This window comes from Adiantum capillus-veneris, chromosome 10, assembly GCF_014529385.1.
Source record: "Adiantum capillus-veneris isolate H3 chromosome 10, ASM1452938v2, whole genome shotgun sequence".
Lineage (NCBI taxonomy): Eukaryota > Viridiplantae > Streptophyta > Polypodiopsida > Polypodiales > Pteridaceae > Adiantum > Adiantum capillus-veneris.
In genome coordinates, this window is record NC_140940.1 from 29,538,100 (window position 1) to 29,558,230 (window position 20,131).

Below are 20,131 nucleotides of genomic sequence, written 5' to 3' on the forward strand. Positions count from 1 at the left end.
GCTTGCTTAGTGCTATAATGGAGATGGGAGAATGCTAGCAAAGAGATAATGTTGGACTATAGGGGATGCATGTGGTTGTTGCAGCAATGGAGAGCTTGGAAAAGAGTTTGTAGAGAGAGAAAAATACTTTTTAGCTATACAATAGGTTTAGAAAGACTTTGGAGGGTGAAAAATGACATTTTAATTTAATTATTTTTCAATTTTTGGGGGGTTCTAGTGCATGTTTTTACTTTTGGAGGTCAAAAATGTTTTTTTGACCATGAAATAGGTTTAAGGGCCTTTTCAGGAGGGAAAATTTGAGATTTGATTTTTATTTTTTTTTCAAATTTGTAGTGTATTTCTAAATCGGGGCCAAAAAGTAGGGGAATAGAGGTCAAAGTGGTCCCTCCCACCCCATCCACCTCCCTTACCTTCTCAGTAGATAAGAGAACATTAAGAGGTGTAAGGCTACCTTGTCCCCCTACTTTTATAAGGGTATAGAGTGTGTCCACTACCCTCTTCCTATGGGCTGGCCTCTAATTAACCTTAATCCCCAAAAAGGGCCCCGAGAGGATTCATGTTTTTCCTAATGAACAACTTTTGGCATTGTTTTTTAGGCAATAATTTTTTTCTCACATTCGACACTAATGTGCTTAGTCGCAAAGTGTGGGACGGGCATCTAACCTCACTCCTATTTATTGCAGACATGACAAGAACCACGAATATAATTGTCAATCCATGGGACAAAGCTGACTCGACTAGTGCATAGAGGCTACAAGAGGTTGTCAATCTCTTGGAACACAACAAACAACTCGCATCTAGCTCACGCTACACTCAAATGACTGAAATCACCAAAAGCTAATCGCACATCGACAAACAAATTACATCCGTTACAACATCAAACGACATCCAAACGTTACAAAACTTCTAGGACATGTTTATAAGACTAAGCATATATGCTTATGGTCTCAAATCTCACTTTAGGTCAAGTACAAAAATCACGATTATTAACAGCAATGAGTTTTTGACCTAGTCGTTTTTGATCCAAAATGCATCTAAATGCTTAGCAATGATGCCCCCATACCCCACCTATACTTAGTTTTTGATTTTGAAGTGTAAATTTCTACCTATGATGAAATTAGGCCGTGGGTCGACGATGCCAAAAGCTATGAAATACTGTGAAATGCTTACGTCAATGCGTAGATCTCTTACCTACGGTTGCAACAGACGCAACTGCAATGTGACAACCGGGAAGGGAGTAGGCAGCACGAGAAGGAGAGAAGTGATCGTTGTTAGCTCACGTTCTGTTTCTATTATCCAAAAACTTACAAAAATTGGCTTTTATACCTTAGCCAACGCTTTTGGTGGTCAAAACTAATAATCTGCGAGCTCTAACCAAAGACAAGTTGATGCAATCTAGAAGCTTGTAGCCCCAGCTCATCAATTACAAAGTTTATCCGAAAAATAGGAGTTACAATATTCCCGATTCATGAAAATAACAAATGAGAGATTTGAAAAATGATATCCGAGTTAGCTTGCTGCTAACATTCCCCCCCCCTCGCTTGTGTCGTCCCTTGACATAGCTTTATGGGGTGAAGTAATCTTCGGGTTGACGGCTAGCGAGGCGGTCTTTAAGTGCATGGAGTGCCTTCTCATATCTGAGTTTTCTTTCTTTGTCAAGAACTGGATGGTGACCCTGTTTTTGAGCTCGATGGCTGAGTAGACAACAAATCTAGAGGTTAGGTTGCTGATCACTGGCCCAAAAATCTTCGTTCTCCAAGTGAAGAGCCTTGTATAGAATGCTTCCTCAAAAACCAACATATTGTGAGATGGCAAGAACATGCAGCGGGCATAGAAGCCATAAAGGACTTCTTTGGAAGATTGGCCATTGAGGTCGTAGAGCAAGGACCTTTATTGCCCTCGAGGAATGACATCCACGGTGCTCCTGCTTACTCTAGCTCATGGAAAGCTTCAATGCATGTGAGAAACATTCGGAAAATTAAGTTGTAGAGCATAACACATGAGAGATCAGGGAGACTTTTGAAGAATGTTAGCATCATGTATTCCTCTGTCGGTGTTCCCTTTTCTGGAGCTGGCAATCTTGGATAATTCAGCCATGTAGGCCGCTTCTTAGTCATTGTTTCATGTGCTTGCCATGTCCTTGCTCGTGGTACATGATAAAAGGTCGGGTCTTTCTGAAGTGATGCAGGTGCTCTTGTGAAAAGAATCAAGTATCATGGATTCTTGTTCAGCCAGCTCTTTCTCCAGTTGGGGTGGACTTCCTCTGCACCTTCTGCCTGCATGTCTTTGTATAATCTTTCTTTGACTTGTAAAATCTCTACCTTGATCAAGGGATATGGGAGTGATTGTTGGTGTCATTGTGCATCGAATTGGTTGGGAGTGAGTTTAGTAGCATTGACTGAATGGAGAACTCTCAACTCCCAATCCATTGCTACTTTACATTGTTCATATGTCTCCTGAGCAACCTGCTCCTTGAGTGCATCTTCTTCAGCTTTAGACAGCGGGACTATTGGCACTTGCTCATCATCTGTTATTGGTACTTGGAAATCGTCCTCTCCTCCTAGCCCTTCTGCCGATTGTGTTTCCATCTCATTGAAAGAGACTGAGGGAATTTCATTACTCGGTTTCTCAGAGGTACCAGCTTCTTCTTGCATCTCTGGCTGTTCGTCTTGCAGCAGGTGATTGGCTCTCTTTAGCTATGCTATCTCCTTGAACAATTGTTCCTCTCTTTGTACCTGCATTAGTGCAAGTTCTCTTCGTTGGGATTGCTCTAGCTTTAGCTCTAGCTCGAGATCCTTGTTCTTCTTTTCTAAAGCTTTGTATACTTCATATGTACCTTTGATCGAGGCAAATGCGGGATTTTCCCTAATCTGTCTCAAGAAAGCTGCCTCATCATTGATCCTTTGCTCTGAATATTGCAGTGAAGCATTTTCTACGTCGATCTGCACTTGGATCTTTTGTACTGATAGAGTTGTAGTTAAGAGTTCATTGGTAACCTCTGTCAGATGTTCGTCTTTGGTCTTGCAAGCATCTGATAACTTCGTAAGAAGTTCCTCCATTTCCTTTTGTTGCTTCTTTTTGTCCAGCTGGTGTTGTTCAGCTTCAACTCTTAGCTCTTGGATTTGTTTCTGCAGATCTATGGTGACATTCATCCTGACCTCTAGCTCTCCTTGTAGAGCATCTATCACCATCTCCAGCTCTCTAGCCTTAGCACTGCGGCTAAGTGCTGCTGCTCGCATTTTTTTAGTCATCTCCTGCATCTGTTTGGCATATTCATTAACTTCTAGGATGAATTTGTCATTCGTCTACTAATCTTCATGCTCTGTAGACTGCCTAGATGTTTTAGCAGTCTCTGTGTGTGGTTCCTTGGGTGGGGATGTGGTTGCTTGGGGCTGCATCGGGGTTTCTACCTCTCCTTGAGGCTATGGGGTTTCCTCGGCCACTTCGGTTGCTTGAGGCCTTGTGGTTGCCTCGGTGGTTTCTTGTGGTATGGTCATAGATGGGGTGGCCTTTGCCTCTGTTGCTTTGGTTTGCTCAAAAGTGGTTGTTGCCGATTGTTCAAAACTTGCTGTTTCTTGTGGTTCAGGCTCATTTTCTTTGGCTTCTGCACCCTTTGTGGGTCTAGCTGTTGGTGAAAGGGGAGGTCTTGGCATCGGATGGTCTTCTTGTTTCGTTGCAGGCGAGGTCGGCTTTGGAGACATTTCCTCCTAAGAGTGTTGTGCCTCGCTCTGAGCAGTAGCCTCTGCTCGACTTTGTTGCTCCACTGCTTCTCTTGCTTTTCTTTCACTCTCTTGAGCTTCTTTTAGCTTGAGTGCTTCTACTTCTGCATACATTCTTTCAAGGAAATTGGTGGGGTCCTCTGCTTCTTTCCTTGCAAGGTTCTTTGTGTAAAGAATGAGGATGCAAGAGAGCTACACAAGACAAGCACAAAGCACACAGAGATGGAAAGCTTCTTCTTCTTCATCACAGAAAAGAGAGTACAAAATGACTAAGTGCTAAAGTTGAAAAGTAGCACATATGTACATGTGGTCACTAAGTGTGAACTCGCTAGAAGCGTACTAGGCTGGCACTATAAGTGTAGTCCAGCTGTAGAATCACTGGCAGAGATCCTCCGTGTCGGTCACCTAACACGCCAGTGAGTAAATGCCGTAAGCGGCCAAGACCCGTAGTGGATGCCAGCTCAAGGTGTAGAGCTCGACATCTCAACACTCCCCCTCGAGCTCTGCATGTCGCAGAGTCCAAGCATAGTCTAGAAACATCGAAGCTTCTCAGCTCCGAGGGCCTTGGTAAAGATATCCGCTATCTGCTCCCTCTATGCTGACGTAGACCAAGTCGATGTCGCCCGCCAACACTCGCTCTCGAACGTAGTGGTAATGGACCTCTATGTGTTTGGTCCTGACATGGAACACTGGGTTCCTAGACAACTGCATGCTGCTGAGTTTGTCACAGTGGATGAAAATCTGCTGGTCCACCTGCACTCCCAAGTCCTCAAGTAATGTGCGTAGCCAAGCTACCTCGCACGCCGCAACTGCTGCACTTCTGTACTCGGCCTCTGTGCTCGATAAAGCAACCATAGGCCGCTTTTTGCTGCTCCAAGTAACAGCAGCACTCCCAAAAGAGAACATGAAGCCACTCGTAGATCTCCTATCAACAATGCTACCTGCCCAATCTGCATCTGTATACCCATACAATGCTAATGGTGCATCTGCTGCATAGAACAATGCGTAGTCAAGAGTACCTTGCACATACCTAAGTGTGCGTCGTACTCCATCCAAATGTGGCTTCCTCGGAAGCTGCATGAACTGACTCTCCAAGCCTACTGTGTAGCTCAAGTCTGGCCTCGTGATAGTCAAGTAGATTAGACTACCCACAATCTTCCTGTACATGTTGACATCCTCAACAACATCACCCTTCTCTGCACTCAGCTTTGCATTCACATCCAAGGGAATAGAAATTGGCTTACAATCATCCATACCATACTTTGACAACATGTCCAAAGTATATTGTCTCTATGATATCCATACACCCTCTGGAGTCCTGATCACCTCAATGCCAAGAGAGTAGCGCAACTCGCCTAAATCTTTCATTTCAAACTCCTGTTTGAGAAGACCCTTCACATGGTCAATCTCCTTAGCATTGTCACCAACAATAATAAGGTCATCTACATATATGGTAACGACCACAATCCCCACATCACTCTCACGTACATAGAGTGAATGATCAGCATGAGCTCTCCTAAAACCAATACTCACAAGATACTTGGCAATCCTGTCATACCATGCTCTAGAGCCCTGCTTCAAACCATACAAAGCTTTGAGAAGTCTGCATACATAATCTGGGTAACCTGGATCGACATAACCAGGTGGCTGATCCATATACACTTCCTCTTGCAACTCACCATTCAAGAAGTCATTCTTTACATCCATTTGATGCATAATCCATCCTCTAGATGCAGCCACTGCTATGACAGCTCTCACAGTCGTCATCTTTGCCACTGGAGCAAAGGTCTCCTCATAGTCTATGCCATACGTCTGTGCATAATAACCCTTTGCGACCAGCCTTGCCTTGTGACGCTCAATGTTACCATCAGCTTTATGCTTGGTTTTATACTTGCCACTTGGCAATGGCACCAACTCCCATGTGTCGTTTGCTTCTAATGCAGCCATCTCTTCATTCATTGCATCATCCCAATGCACATTTCCAACTGTATCCTCAAAACATGTGGGCTCCACATCCTGTATCACCTTAGCCATGTAGGCTTGGTGATGCGCTAGATACCCATCATAAGTCAATTTCTGAACTGGATTTCTGACTCTATTAGATCTGCGCGGTCCTGGGTCACTCCTTTGCCCTCTAGCATCTTCTTGTACTTTCCTTACACTAGGTGTCCTGACAGCCGGAATTCCAAATTCCTCATCAAGACTTTGTTCAGAACCATCTGAATCCATGTCTACATGTGAAAAACCTGATGATGCATCAGCCATAAAGGGAGGTTCATCAACCTTTTCCTTTTCTTTTCGTGATACATTCCCTGTACCTGTTGGTGGAGTAACCTGCGTACGTAGTCTACCATTCCATGGTTTCTCAACAGAGCCACGAGAAGAGGACTCTTGTGGTCCACTCAAAACCTGTGACTGTGGCCTCACATTTTGTACAACCACATCATCTTTTACATCAGCCCCAATAGTGTCATGTGCATTACTGTACCAGCTGCTCATCTCATCAAAGACTACATCTCTACTCACTCGTAATTCTCGTGTAGTAGGATTGTAGCACTTGTACCCCTTTTGTTCAAGGGAATATCCCACAAGAATACATTTCTCTGCTTTAGGATCCAATTTCCTACGCAACTCATCTGGTACATGCACGTAAGCTATGCAGCCAAACACTTTCAAGTGTGCCAAATTAGGCTTTGTACCTGTAAACTTTTCCTCAGGTTTTACATCATGCACCGCAGCTGTAGGTGTCCTGTTCATAATGTACACAGCTGTATTTACGGCTTCAGCCCAGAAATGATGAGGCATGTTCTTCTCATTCATCAATGCACGTGCAACCTCTTCAATGTGCCTGTTTTTCCTTTCTGCGACCCCATTCTGTTGTGGAGTATATCTGCATGTAAACTGCTTGCGTATACCATGCATTCGTAGAAAATCTGAAAAATCATTGGAGAAGTACTCTCCCCCTCCATCTGACCTCAATGTCTTGATTTGCATATCTGTCTCCTTCTCAATCATGACTTTGAAGTCTTGAAAGTGACCAAACACTTCACTTTTGTTACGCATGAAGTAGACCCATACTTTCCTTGTATGGTCATCGATGAAAGAGACATAATACGTGCAGCCATGTATACTTGCAGTATCGGTTGGACCCCAAACATCTGTGTGCACCACCTCAAGTGGCTTTTTACATACATTGCGCTCATGTGGAAATGAGCCCTTTGACTGTTTTCCAAACTGGCATGCTGCACACACTTTATGCATACCATCCACCTTGAATTTGGGCAAACCTTTTACAATCTGTTTTGATTGCATACTGCGCAATCTCTGCTCATTGACATGGCCAATGCGTTTGTGCCAAATGTCAACATCAGCCACAACACCTGTGCCCTGTGCAAATAATGCAGCTTTTACCTCAGGCATGTATACATTCACCGTAAAAATTCTGCCCACACATTTGCCCTCTGTGATCAGCTTACAGCCATGATTCTAGAAATCTTCTACATAACAGCCATTTGGATTGAAGCGAACCTGCAAACCCTGCTCAACCATTTGTCCAACAGAAACAAGATTCTTTGTAATGTTTGGGACATGAAGTACATCTGCTAAGTACTTTGATTTCCCACTCTTCGTATTTAGAGATATGTCTCGTACATGAGCAATGGGGTGAGCTGTGTCATCTGTTGTCTGCACATAGCCTGACACATCTGGTTTGTGCATATCTCTAAACCACTCTCCACGAGACGTCATGTGATTAGAGGCACTTGAATCCACATACCAAACATCATCTTGAATGGAATTCTCTGCAGTCATTGTATTCATTACATGCTGCATAACAAACATGCGCTCGTTTTTGCTGTCATCTACATCTCTGCTAGTAGATGCATAGTTGCCCTGTTCTCTCTTTCCACTCGCTTTTCCCTTTGGACAGTCACGTGACATGTGACCTCTTTCACCACAAGTCCAACATTCTCTGCTATCTGGAGTATGTTGCTTCCTGCTTGATCCTGAACCATGACCTCTTTGACTCCCCCTGCCTTGAGACTGGTTTCCCCTGCCACCTGTATTGTTTTGATTTGATTGACCTTCCAGAAATTGGCCCCTGCAACCCCTTGGGCCTCGACCACGACCTCTACCTCTACCTCTGTTGGAGTTAGAATAGAAGGCCTGTTCAGAATTATTTCTGCCATGAGAAGAAGATGTGTCAAGGTTCTTCTCCTCAAGAATAAGCATAGAAATCAAATCTTGGAACACGGGGATGTCGTCTCTTGTATTCATGGAAGACCTAAAATGTACATACTCATCTCTTAGACCATCCAAGCATGCACGGACAATGTCATCGTCTTCCACTGAGACTTTAATAGATCCAAGAGCCTCAATGATACTCTTGATCTTCAAGGCATAATCATTGATTGAGAGGTTGTTCCTCTTAACCTGATTTAGCTCCGACTTTAGTTGAAGCTTCTTGGCCTTGGTGTTCACCTCGAACACTCTGCCTAAGTTTCTCCATGCAATGGCGGGGGTTTCAGCATCCTGTAGATAGCCCATCATGCCATCTGTGATGCTCATAGAAAGCCAATACATCGCTTTGCTCTGGCCTTGTTGCCAGTCCCTCAAAGCTTTCCTTTGTTCTGCTGTAGCATTTGCCTCGGGAATCTCTGGTTCCTTTTCATTGTCTCCTTCTACATAGTCCTAATAACCTTTTCCTTTTAGGAAATTTGTTATTCTGAAATTCCATGCAGGGTAGTTATTTTTCTCAAGCTTCTCAGTAACAATCTGACTGAAACAGTCAGACATCTTGAAGCACTAAGACAAAATAGCTGCAATCTACAAAAACCTGCAAATCTGCTGAACCTGCTATCGTGGTACCTGTAACGCTTTCTACACTCAACGAGTGTCCACAATCAAGCGTACATACAACCACTGTACTTGTATAGTAAATCTCTGTATACTGAACTTTGGAGACCTGTTCAGAAACTTGTGCGAAAAACCCCTAAGGGATTGCGAACGAAGGGATAGTGATGCTCTTGCTCTCTTGCCTGCACCAGGCTCTGATACCATGTAAAGAATGAGGATGCAAGAGAGCTACACAAGACAAGCACAAAGCACACAGAGATGGAAAGCTTCTTCTTCTTCAGCACAGAAAAGAGAGTACAAAATGACTAAGTGCTAAAGCTGAAAAGTAGCACATATGTACATGCGGTCACTTAGTGTGAACTCACTAGAAGCGTACTAGGCTGGCACTATAAGTGTAGTCCAGCTGTAGAATCACTGGCAGAGATCCTCTGTGTCAGTCACCTAACACGCCAGTGAGTAAATGCCGTAAGCAGCCAAGACCCATAGTGGATGACAGCTCAAGGTGTAGAGCTCGACATCTCAACACTTTGTTCTAGGTCCCTTTATCTCTTTTGGAACCCACTTTTTTGGGTCTTCTCCTATAGCTTGGTGGCTTCTTTTGTAGGTTTGTTTTTCCCTTTCAAACCTCACGTTTTTCTATTGAGGTTTCTCTTGGCGTGTAGCCACTGCTTTTTCTTCATCTCTTCAATCCGGGCTCGCCTTTCCTTGTTGTCTGAGCTTTTGCTACTATGTGCTTCATGAGAGCTTTCTGCCGACTCTTCATCAAATTTGTAAACTCTCTTTGTCGAGAGGGTGGTCCTTGGAGATGGATGTGCAGACAAAATCCATGTGTTCTGATCTGGGGCAGGCAGTAAATTGTTTGCCATGCTGATAACATGGTATGCTATTCTTGTCAATACCTCAGGTGCACCCAGATACGTGATCTTACCCTCTTTCTTGGTACCCTTTAGCGTTGATAGCACATACTACGCGTGATCAATGGGTTTCCTGGTTGTCGAGTTCAACACATGTGAATGTAGTTGCAACTGCTTGACTAGGTGTTGTGTACCTTGGTGGTCTCTTTGCCAAAAAATGAAACTGCTGATGATACAACCGTGCTGGTTCTTCCACTTGCTTTTGGATGAGGTCGGCAAAGGTTTCCACAGCAGTCTCCTTGGTGAAGGTGCCTGCTGTCTTTCTGCACGGGCCCTCATTGTCATCCCCTTTTTTGGAAACTTCAAAGCCTCGGCCACAATTTCTTTTGTGATCACTACTTTGAATTTCTGCCCTTGTTGATCAGTAATTTGGGTTGATCCATCTTCCTTAATTATAGACAAGAGCTCATAAGCTTTCTAGAAGTCTACACCGCATGGTTCCTGGTCGTCAAAATCCCTGAGGCCCATCCTTATGTTGGCCTCCTTTGTGTCTGGCCTTGCGGCAACATCATAGATTTCTTTCGGTAGTAGTTGCAACTCTACTTGATGTCCTTCTTCACTTTTAAACCTGCCTGTGAAAACTTTGGTGTTGTTTTCTTCAAGCTGTTCTCTGGATAGATATGTTGCTTTGGCCGTCTTTACTGAACTGGGGTCCAATTGATAGGGTGGCAGCTCTTACAACTTTTCTTTTTGGGATACCCTCTTCTTGACCTTCTCCGCAGCTTGCATTGCTCTTGTTGAATGAATAGAGTGCCAAAGTTAGAAAATTTTTGCAATTTTCGCTCTGAAATGTCCTTCAGTCTGAATTGCTGACAAATTGAGTCCAATTTGCTTCAAATCATTTTTTGAACACGCATAGATGCATAAAAACATGTAAAGATCAAAATCATGAAGTCTAAGCAAAAATTTGCAATAAAAGTAAATAATTGCAATTATTTACAATTGATAATTTTTTGCAATTTTGGCATCATAGGCTTGAAATATATATCAATCAGATACTCTGAGTGAAGTGTGGGCTCATTTGAGTGCACAGGGTGAAAATGGTGCTAGATTTAGGATTTTGAGCTCCAAATTTGTTCAAACTTGGTGAGTGGGCTTGGGACATCATGTGCTTTGGTCCTATGAAGTCAAAGTTGCAATTTCCCCCCATCTTGGCAAAAAAATAAATAATCGTGATTATTAACTTTTTTTTCAAAATGAACATTTTCTGGTGCAACTTGGTTCTAGGCATGATGTAGACCCTGTGTATGAGATATGGTGTGATTTGGATCAAAAGATGTGATTGATAACTCAAAATTTGCATTGGAAGGACTTCTTTGTGTTTTTTAATAATTTTCCAAGTTATCATTGATCATTTTGTCTCATACTTGAAATGTGGCATGTAATAGGTGTGTACAAGTGATAGGTGAGTTGATGGTACCATTTTCAAGCCAAAAAATTACAAAAGTAAATAATCATGATTATTTATAGTAGTCAACATTTTTTGCTAAACGTGACAAATTTTGACCTAAACATATTCAATACACCTAAAACAAGTCCTAAATTGATTTTGGTAAAGTTTTGGCTTGTCGGCATCACTTCGTGCTTTGTCGACTCTAAATTCACCGATTTTTGTGACTACATGGCCTGTGGAGTTGGTTAGTCACTTTTGAGGCTATGGACTTGTCCGCTACATAATCCTGAAGCAACTCATCCAGCTTTTGTCCATTTGGAGTTAGTTTGACTTTGTATATCAAATTTACTCTTTGTAGCCTTCGAGCGGTTTTCTGCTTTTCGAGAGCTTGCCTTGATTGTTTTTATGAAACCGACCATATACATTGTGTATAGACCCAGTTTATAAGCTGTTTGTGGAGTCAGAATGCAATTCTAGCATCTGGCCAAAACCTAGCTTTTCTACTTGTTGGGACCCCCCTCGACCCCCTGTCGAATGGTCATTTGGTGATATAGAAGTGTTCTATTATATAGGGGCATGCTACAGTTCAAGTCTCGTCCAATTTGGTTGAGCTGACAAGCCGCTATGGTCAATTTTTGGTCGTAGGACTTCGTGCACTGCTCGGATTCTAGGGTTTTTTCTGGGGCTTCGACTAGCTAATCGCCATACCGAATAGATCATTGATAAGTATAGAATTTATCCATCATGTCTCGTGTGAGATGGCGCTGTAAACGGGCGACTGTGGACTCCGAAAAATGCACGCGAAGAAAGTCGAAAGCTCTCTCTCCAAAGGCGACAAGTGGAAATGAGGTGATTTTAAACTACCTTGGATATCTATACTCGGGCTTGCTGAACCATTTCCCCCCAAACTCCCTTGTTAGTCCTACTAGGCCGTGAAATCTATGTTAGAATCAAAAATTTCCTCAATCGGATTCTTGTGGCTCATTCTGCAAGAATTCTGCAAAAGTAGGCCTGGCCGCCTAATTTAGGCTTCCCGCTTTCATCTGCCGATTTGATCAAATTTTTTTGTGCATGTTTGTCTCCTCCTTCTGATCATCAGCGTATCTTCAATTTTTCCGTCTGAGCTCATTTGCTATTTATTATTAATTTTTGACCTATTTATTAAAAAAATCAAAGAAAATAACAAAATGCGCTAAAAAAGTAAAGTGAAAATCCAATAATTAAGAAAATCCAATAATTAAGAAAATCCATTGAAAAACATAGCTTTATTGTTTTTTTGCTGGATTTTTCCATTTTTAAGTCTCAATATAAAAAAAATAATGAAAAATAACCAAAAAAGACTATTTTTTGATGATTTTCTCATAGTTTATACACTATTTACACTCATCAGGTTTATCAGTTAGACTTTCCCTGTTGATAATTTGTAAGGGCATTATTAGGTAGTTTTGCAAAAATCACACGTTAACATCAAACTTTTTTCTCTCTCTTCAAACATTGCCCTTAACTACTTAGTTCCCTTCCACCCCTCCTAGATGGCAAACTCCGGGACGACTGTGTACATGGGTTGAACAATCGTGTCTATGCATAGCCTTGCTTGGCTCTACCATGCTTTGAAGATCAATGCAGTTCAAACCATTATGCTATGCAAGAGTTGGGTCTTGAGTAATTAACTCAAGGGTTTCTGATGTCGAGGTTTTCTTTTGTTGTCTTCCAAAGAGCAAATCTTGTAGCTTGTGTGCTCTTTGCTTGATTGTATTGTCAGGATGCTTTGGCACACTGATTTCCTTAGATGTTGGTATCAATAATGATGGCTGTCGAGCTTTTACCTGCCATTGGTATCTTGGTTTGCTTTAGTCAGAATGGTGTGGTTGAGTCTTCCGAGACTTAACTCTCCATTGCTTTATCGGTTTTACAGTTTGCAAAGAAGATAAGTGCTCCTTTTTCTTCCAAATCCATTTCCTATTAGCTTCCTTGCTCAAAGATGATTTCCTTTGTCTTTTGAACCTTGGAACCATCTTTGGTACAGTCGATGATGTTTTGGGCACCCAGATTTGAATTGGCTTGTCCTTAAGCTGTACTTTTGGTACCCAAATTTCTTGACTCCTTGCATGCTGCTTGTAGCATTTTCTTGTCTATAGGATGGAGAAGATTGATTTCTTTTTTTTTGGCTCTGTTGGTAACCTCCTTTCCATTTCTCCTTGCTTGGTGCAATTTGAGCAATGAGTTGTCAGCCTTGAGGTGATAACTTGTGCTGATTGGTATCCCAGTCTGGTACTGCCTTGTACATTCACATCCATGAGATTCCAAGAATCATTGTTCATTCATGTGTTCATCTGGTAAGAATACAAACTGATGAGGGCATGAACATCCATGTACTATCACATTTAAGTTGACTACTCCCAATGTTGGTGTTGGGTTCTTGTTGCATCCTTTAATAGTCGTTATTCCTGCTGTCAAGGACTGACTTGTTACTTTCTTGTACTTGGAATAACTGACTGCATTTACTCAAGCTCTTGTGTCGACAATGCATTTGTGCTATGATTGTTCTGTTGTACTTTGATGCGAAGGTCCATTCCATCTACCCATTCATCATCCGTTGACACTGCGTCTTTCTGCAATTCCCATTGTCGGTCATCTTGTCTCAGAGTGTTGATGGGAATAGGTATTTGTTGATTTTTGAGAGTAGCTTTCGTTTTGAGTACTCAAAGCCGAGATTCCTCTTGGGCTTCATCAATAACCTACTGTCGTTTTGTCTTTCGTTGCTTTGCTGCATGCATCCTTTCTAGCAATTCATTGGTTAGTGAAAAATTGTACTTCTTTAAACGACATCCACTAATCCAATTAGCCATTCATTATGGGATTTTAGAGATCATTTGGAAGGCCTTATTGAGGAGAGAGAAAAAGAGGCGCATCCAATGAATAGCAAGCCAATGTAACATAGAAACAGGAAGAAAGAAATCAAAAAATGCAAAGGAAAGTGAAGAACATGAGGTAAAATCTTGTTTTTACATGGTTGAAGGTATCTATATGTGGGACCATGGTCTGTATGTAGTTATGGTACTGAAAGACAACAACGATACTCTATCATTCTCTCTCCACCAAAAGCTTTGCTCCATAACCAAGCGTTCAAAACTGAATTTCCCTCCATTGGAAGCAAGTTTACGCTTTCGCCTACCACGCAAAAAGAGCCATGGTTTCTTCTTCTTCTTCTTCCCGCCCTAATAGCTCTTGGGGTTGTTGTGCTCTTTCCCCAGAAAGCCTCGCCATTAGTCTCCCAAGGAGGCCAAGTAGCACCATAAGATCTATCACTATCTCAAACTCCATCAACATAAGTCAATGGCAACAACAGACAATATACAAAGGTTCTTGGGTTCTTATGCAACCAAGGGGGTGGGCAAGAAAACTGTTAAGGAATTTTTGGTACAACATGTCTATAGTCACTCCGATGTGATTGCTAATGGCGAAGATGTCTCATTGGCTTATCATCCTCAATGCAATTGTGATAGTGTTCATAACCTTCCATCTCTACTCTTACTTTTAGACCTTGTTGTTCTCTTTATTTGTTTTTTCTTTTGAAAAGGTCGAACAATATTAACAGAGCAAGATCTATTTCTCATAAGTTCTTCTCCCACTTGGTCAAATAGTCCGTAGTTACAATGATATATTGACCTTGGGTTCTATAAGTAAGTGGTTGTATTGGCCCAACAAAGTCTATACCCCATTTTGCGAAAGCTCTAGCCCCCATCATTGGTCTTAAGGGCATGCTATCTACACAGGTTGGCATTTTTGCTCGTTGACATGCATCACACCTTCGAACATATTCTTTGGCATCTGCAAAAAGTGTTGGCCACCATATGCCTGCCATTCAGATTGCTCTTGCGGTGGTCTCACTAGAAAAGTGACCTCCAGCTAATCCAGCATGTGCTTGGTCTATAATGGGAATATATTCGTCTTTATTTTCACAAAGACACAAATGTTGATCTTTACCTCTCTAATACAATTGGTTTCCAATACGAGCATAGTCTCTTGCTTCTGTTTCAATTTCTCTTTGACGGCGTTTACTCATATCCTCAAGAAATGTTCGGCTTGACAAGTAAGTAACTAGATAGTTACTCCACTTAGGAACAAGTGATATTTGGAACAATGTCACATGAGGTGTGGGTGTTTGTTTTTGACATTGAGGACAATTTTTCACAAAAAAAATAAACATCACTTCTCATAGTTGGCCAAAATACTCCAAGTCTCAAGATCTCTCGCATAGTTTGGTCTTTCGCAAAGTGAAGTCCTACTATGGTAATATGTGCTTGATTTAGGTATTGGGTTTTCTCCTCAAGATAAATGTATAGAAGCAATATTCCATCTCGATTTCTTTTGTATAGCCTTCTAGCTAGTAATTGATACATAGCCGATTGCTCAATTAATCCGATTGTAATAGGAAGTGATATTTGCGAATCCACTTGAGTTGTGGTCATTAAGGATACCATGTTTTCCGACCATTGAGGTATCATTTCAACAGAGAACAAATATGCATCTGATAGATCATCATCTACTCCTTTGGGTGGTTCTCCTGAAACAATCCTTGACAAATGATCTTCTTTTTAATGAGTGGTGCCCTTTTTCACAACTACGGTGAAATCAAATTCCAAAAGAATGATGAACCATCTCACTATTCTTCCTGTGTTGCATGGCTTGTTGACCAAGTACAATAAGGCTTGGTGGTCCACAAAGAACACAAATTTGTTAGCTAATAGATAATGTCTATACTTTTTGACGGCATAGATCATTCCTAAGTTCTATCTCTTCTTTGATCTTTGTGAAAAATCTCTCATTATATATATATATATATGTATGGCCTTTGTCTGCTTGGTTTTGCATCATCTCTCATAGGTATGGTATGTTGACATATTTTTGGACCAACATCCTTAACACTAGTCCTATAATGAGTCGCTTTGGTTTTTGCAAATATCTTTTGATATATGAAGCAAAGTGCTCTAAGAGTTTATTTACATGTGGGCTACTTCCATGTGAACACCACACTAAGATTTCAAGCACAATTCACTTTTGCATCAAAAGATAGTAAGATGTTAATATAGTGGATTTTGTGCTTCAAGCCCCACCAAAGAGAGATAAACGTTCAAAGGAGCTTGTGGGATCCATTTGATAAAGACTACTTTCCTTATACTAAAAGACTACTAATTTATTGTATCTACTAAAAAATAAGACATTTATTCCCCTCTTATACTGAATTGTGACCACTCACCAACACCTCTCAATATCTACAAGGGTCATATTATACTATTTTACAATGGACACATTCTCCCTCTTTTTTTCACAACATTTTTTTTCTCTCCTTCTCTTGCCTCTACAGGTTGCAGCAAGAGATCCAAGCTCCCCCCCCCCCCCCCCCCTTCTCGCGCTCTCTCTCTCTCTCTCTCTCTCTCTCTCACACACACACACACACACACACACACACACACACACACACCCACCCATACCCACACACTAGCGCCACATATTGCCTTAGGTTCCCTGCTCTTGATGGTTTCGACAAAAATGGAAACACAATATTCTTCAATAGTGGACATCGCATCTATCCATTTGTGCTAAGGTACTCTCTCTCTCTCTCTCTCTCTCTCTCTCTCTACATGTCTCTTTATCTAGGCTAATTTGGATCAATGTTCTACTCTTGCAGGTGCAAGGAAGGGGAATTAAAAGCATATTTTTTGATGTGAGGTAGATAGGGAAGGTGACGTTGACATAGGAGAGTCTCCTTTGTTTAGGTAAATTATATTTAGACTTTATTCAAGTTGTTTTAGGACTCATATATCGTTTTTGACATGATATTTGACAATCATAAAATATTTCTTTGTGACATCTATGCCTGTACATGTTAGGATTTCTAATGCAGATCTTGAAGCCTTATAGGAATATTTCTTGGCTCCTGTGTAGAGACTCTGTTCAACAACACTTTTTACATGAGCACAATAGAAATGTTTCTTATTACAAAATAGCTCATGCCCCTCTTTTCTTTTCTTTCCCATGGGCTATGTAACAAAGTCAATTCCTTTTTATCCTTTTTCATTCCATTGGCTGAAAGCATTCACTTCAAAGTCTTTTATTCCTCTAGCCTTTCCTTATTAGTCGGAGCGTTGTTTTTTACTAAGTTACTTTTTTTATTGAATCTTGTTTCTTGCAGCTTTCATTGAAGCTGGGTGTTTTCTACAGTTGAAAGTTGTTGATTGAGATTAAAAGTGTCAACACCTAAAATTCCAAGTGTACCACGAAGTTTCTTACAAAGGCAAAGCCTCTAGCGCTTATGTGAAGGTAAACACAATCGGCTCCTTAAGATACTCAGCCGACTTTAGAAATGAAGAAATGCATGTTTTGGAGGGTATGGGTGTCTTTGAAGTTACACTATTATATTCAAAAAAGGAAAAAAAAAATGTTTTTTTGGAGGGTGTGGTTGTTTGTGGGTGGTTAGTGCAGGCATATAAGTCTGTAATGGAATGCCACCATATAAATATGTGATATGGGTTACTACAGAAAGTTAACATTTATGCTTACTATGTAGCTATAGAAGAAAGTATCTATTCTAAATTCTATGGTACATAGTATCACATGTGCATGTCTTAGTTTAATATTTTTGCTTATTATGTAGCTATGGAGCAGTGTATCTTTTTGGACTTGCTATGGTAGAGACTATTTATTTAGATGAACTTGTAGTGAGCTTCCTTGATAGAGAAATATTAGTACTTTTTGGGTAGGATGTCAAATCTTTCTTCATCTTGCATTGAAGTGGCAATGTTGTATGATGGAAGAGAAAGGTTTTTTATATCACACTTTGGAAGTTTCAACATGAAAGGCTGCAAGAGAAAGCTATGTTTTTTCTTCAACTTTGAAAAGCATATACAAAAAAATGAAACAGTAAAAGTTATTTCAACCTTTTACAATTTAGTGAAATCTTTTACCATGAAGTGTATTTTTAGAAGTTCATTACTTTTTTTTGTAATAATTCCCTTTCACAATGTGAGAAAACCAATGTAGGCTATGAAAAATTAACCAACTGTTTAATACAAGCTATTGTATGTGGTTTATGTATAGATGGTTCTTACAGCTTCAACTAGCATGAGCTTTTCGCACAAGTGGAAACACATTAAGGTTCCTGCATGTTGGTGGGGAAAAGATTGGGGAGAACAAGAGTTCGGAAAAAAATCACATAGAAAGAGGTACTTTATTGGTAAGATAGTTGAGTGTGATCATGAGAAGAAAATTTGGCGTGCAAAATTTGATGGTGAAAAAGTGCTATACGATTTTAATGAAAGCAGTGTCAAACAATTTTTGATTAGTGATGATGTAGCATTCATGGTCGTGTGCATGAGAGTGTAATTGAAAGAGAAAACAATGTAAGCATGGAAAATGAGAACAATGCATGTAAACACCCTGATGTTTTTGCTAATGGGAGGAGGCGTGTGACAATTTAGGAACATAATGATGTAAATTCTTTGATATATGATGTGGATGGATTCAATGTATATTCTCAATCCAAAACTAGACATAATAGTAAAGGGAAAGAGGTTTTATTTAAATGCATGATAAAGATAAAGATGTAGAAAATAGTGCATATGCCTCTCCTATAGATAATGATTGTAATGGAATGTATGCATTTTGCATGCTTGCAAATGAATGTTCCTCCCCCCACTCCTTTGGACAAGGGTGAATGTAGCAATGTTGTGGTGTCCAAAACTCAAGGAATGCCTAAAAAGGCCAAAATAATGCAAAGTGATGTCATGCCTCATGCTAGTGCAGAAAACTCAGATATGGAATTTGAGAAAGTGGATGATAGTTCTATTGAGCAAGAGTCTGAGGATATTAGAGTGTGTCAAAATGAATCTCCATTTCAAGTCTTGGAATGGATGGGTGGAGAGGAAGAGAGAGAGAGAGAGAGAGCCACCAATACTTTTTTCTCATTTTCTGAATGTATGCCGGACTCTAAACCATTGATTTCATCCCAAAAGCGATTGAATGGATTTCAGCTTCGCATTTCAGCTTTTTACATCTTTATTTCCTTTGGAGATTATAGATGCAATCATCAAAGAAACAAACCGTTATGAAGATGATGTCAGGCGTGCAACAAGAGAAAAGTAAGGCTACCATGAGAAGGTGGGAAGGCCTAGATAGGCAATCTTTCTTTAGGTTCTTGGGCTTGGTGTTGGCAATGACTCTACAAGCTCTACCAAACACGGAGCCCTATTGAAGGGGGGATATTAAAGGTGCAGTGAGATATCCTGATTTTGGGTGAAAAATGTCACTTAAATCGCTTTCAACAAATAAAGAGATTTTTACACTTGAGAGACAATAATCATGGGCCTCAAGATAAGAAGAATAGAGTATCGCTGCTGGCAATTTTTAGAGTTGGAAGAGATCTTGAATAAAACTTTCAAACAATGCTACCAAGTGGGTCGAGAAGTTACTATCAATGAAAGAATTATACCAACTAGAAGTAAAAGAAATCCAATCCGCATGTACCTACCCTTAAAACCTCATAAGTTTGGCATAGAGGTTTTTATCCTTTGTGACTCTAAAACTGCATATAATTATCATTTTCATGTTTATGATAAACCTCCTAAAGGAAGGGTTGGGGTTTGCAATGGTTAAAAATTTGATGAGCTCCCTCCCAAGCAAAGGTAATCATGTGTTCATGGATAGAGGATTTACCTCTTTTTGATTGCTCCAACGGTTAACTTTTAATGGGTATGCTGGCACTGGAACTATGGTTGTGTCTAAAAATACAAAAATTTGGCCCAAAGAGTATGCGTGGTTGGAGAAGGGAGCAATGCGGGGCTCCTCACAGTTTGCATATTGCAAAAGAATGGCTTGTTTGCATGTTGTTGGCAAGATGCCAAACTAGTTTTTGCTGCTAGAAATGTATATGGTATGTGGAATGTAACTTGTCAAAGACAAGTTAAATGTGCAAAAGAAATTTTACCATGCCCCCAAGCTATTGTTAAGTACAATAGCTTCAAAGCTGGATGTGATATATTTGACCAGATGTGTCTTGGCTCTTCATATTCCCTAGAAGAAAGTATGCAATGTTGGAAATGGTGGCATAAGGCCTTTTGGGGATTATTGGATGGCGTGTATACAAAAATGATTTCATTATATACAAGCATTGGCACAAAGACATTAGTCACCATAATTTTCTTGTGGAGTTGCAAACTCTTTTAGTGGATAATGTATTTTGTGAGGAACAT

General features: G+C 40.7%; 1 pseudogene; it reads left to right on the forward strand.

Annotated features, from left to right (window-relative positions):
• Positions 1-16,555: 16,555 nt before the first annotated feature.
• Positions 16,556-19,416, forward strand: LOC147448620 (uncharacterized; annotated as a pseudogene).
• Positions 19,417-20,131: the final 715 nt, after the last annotated feature.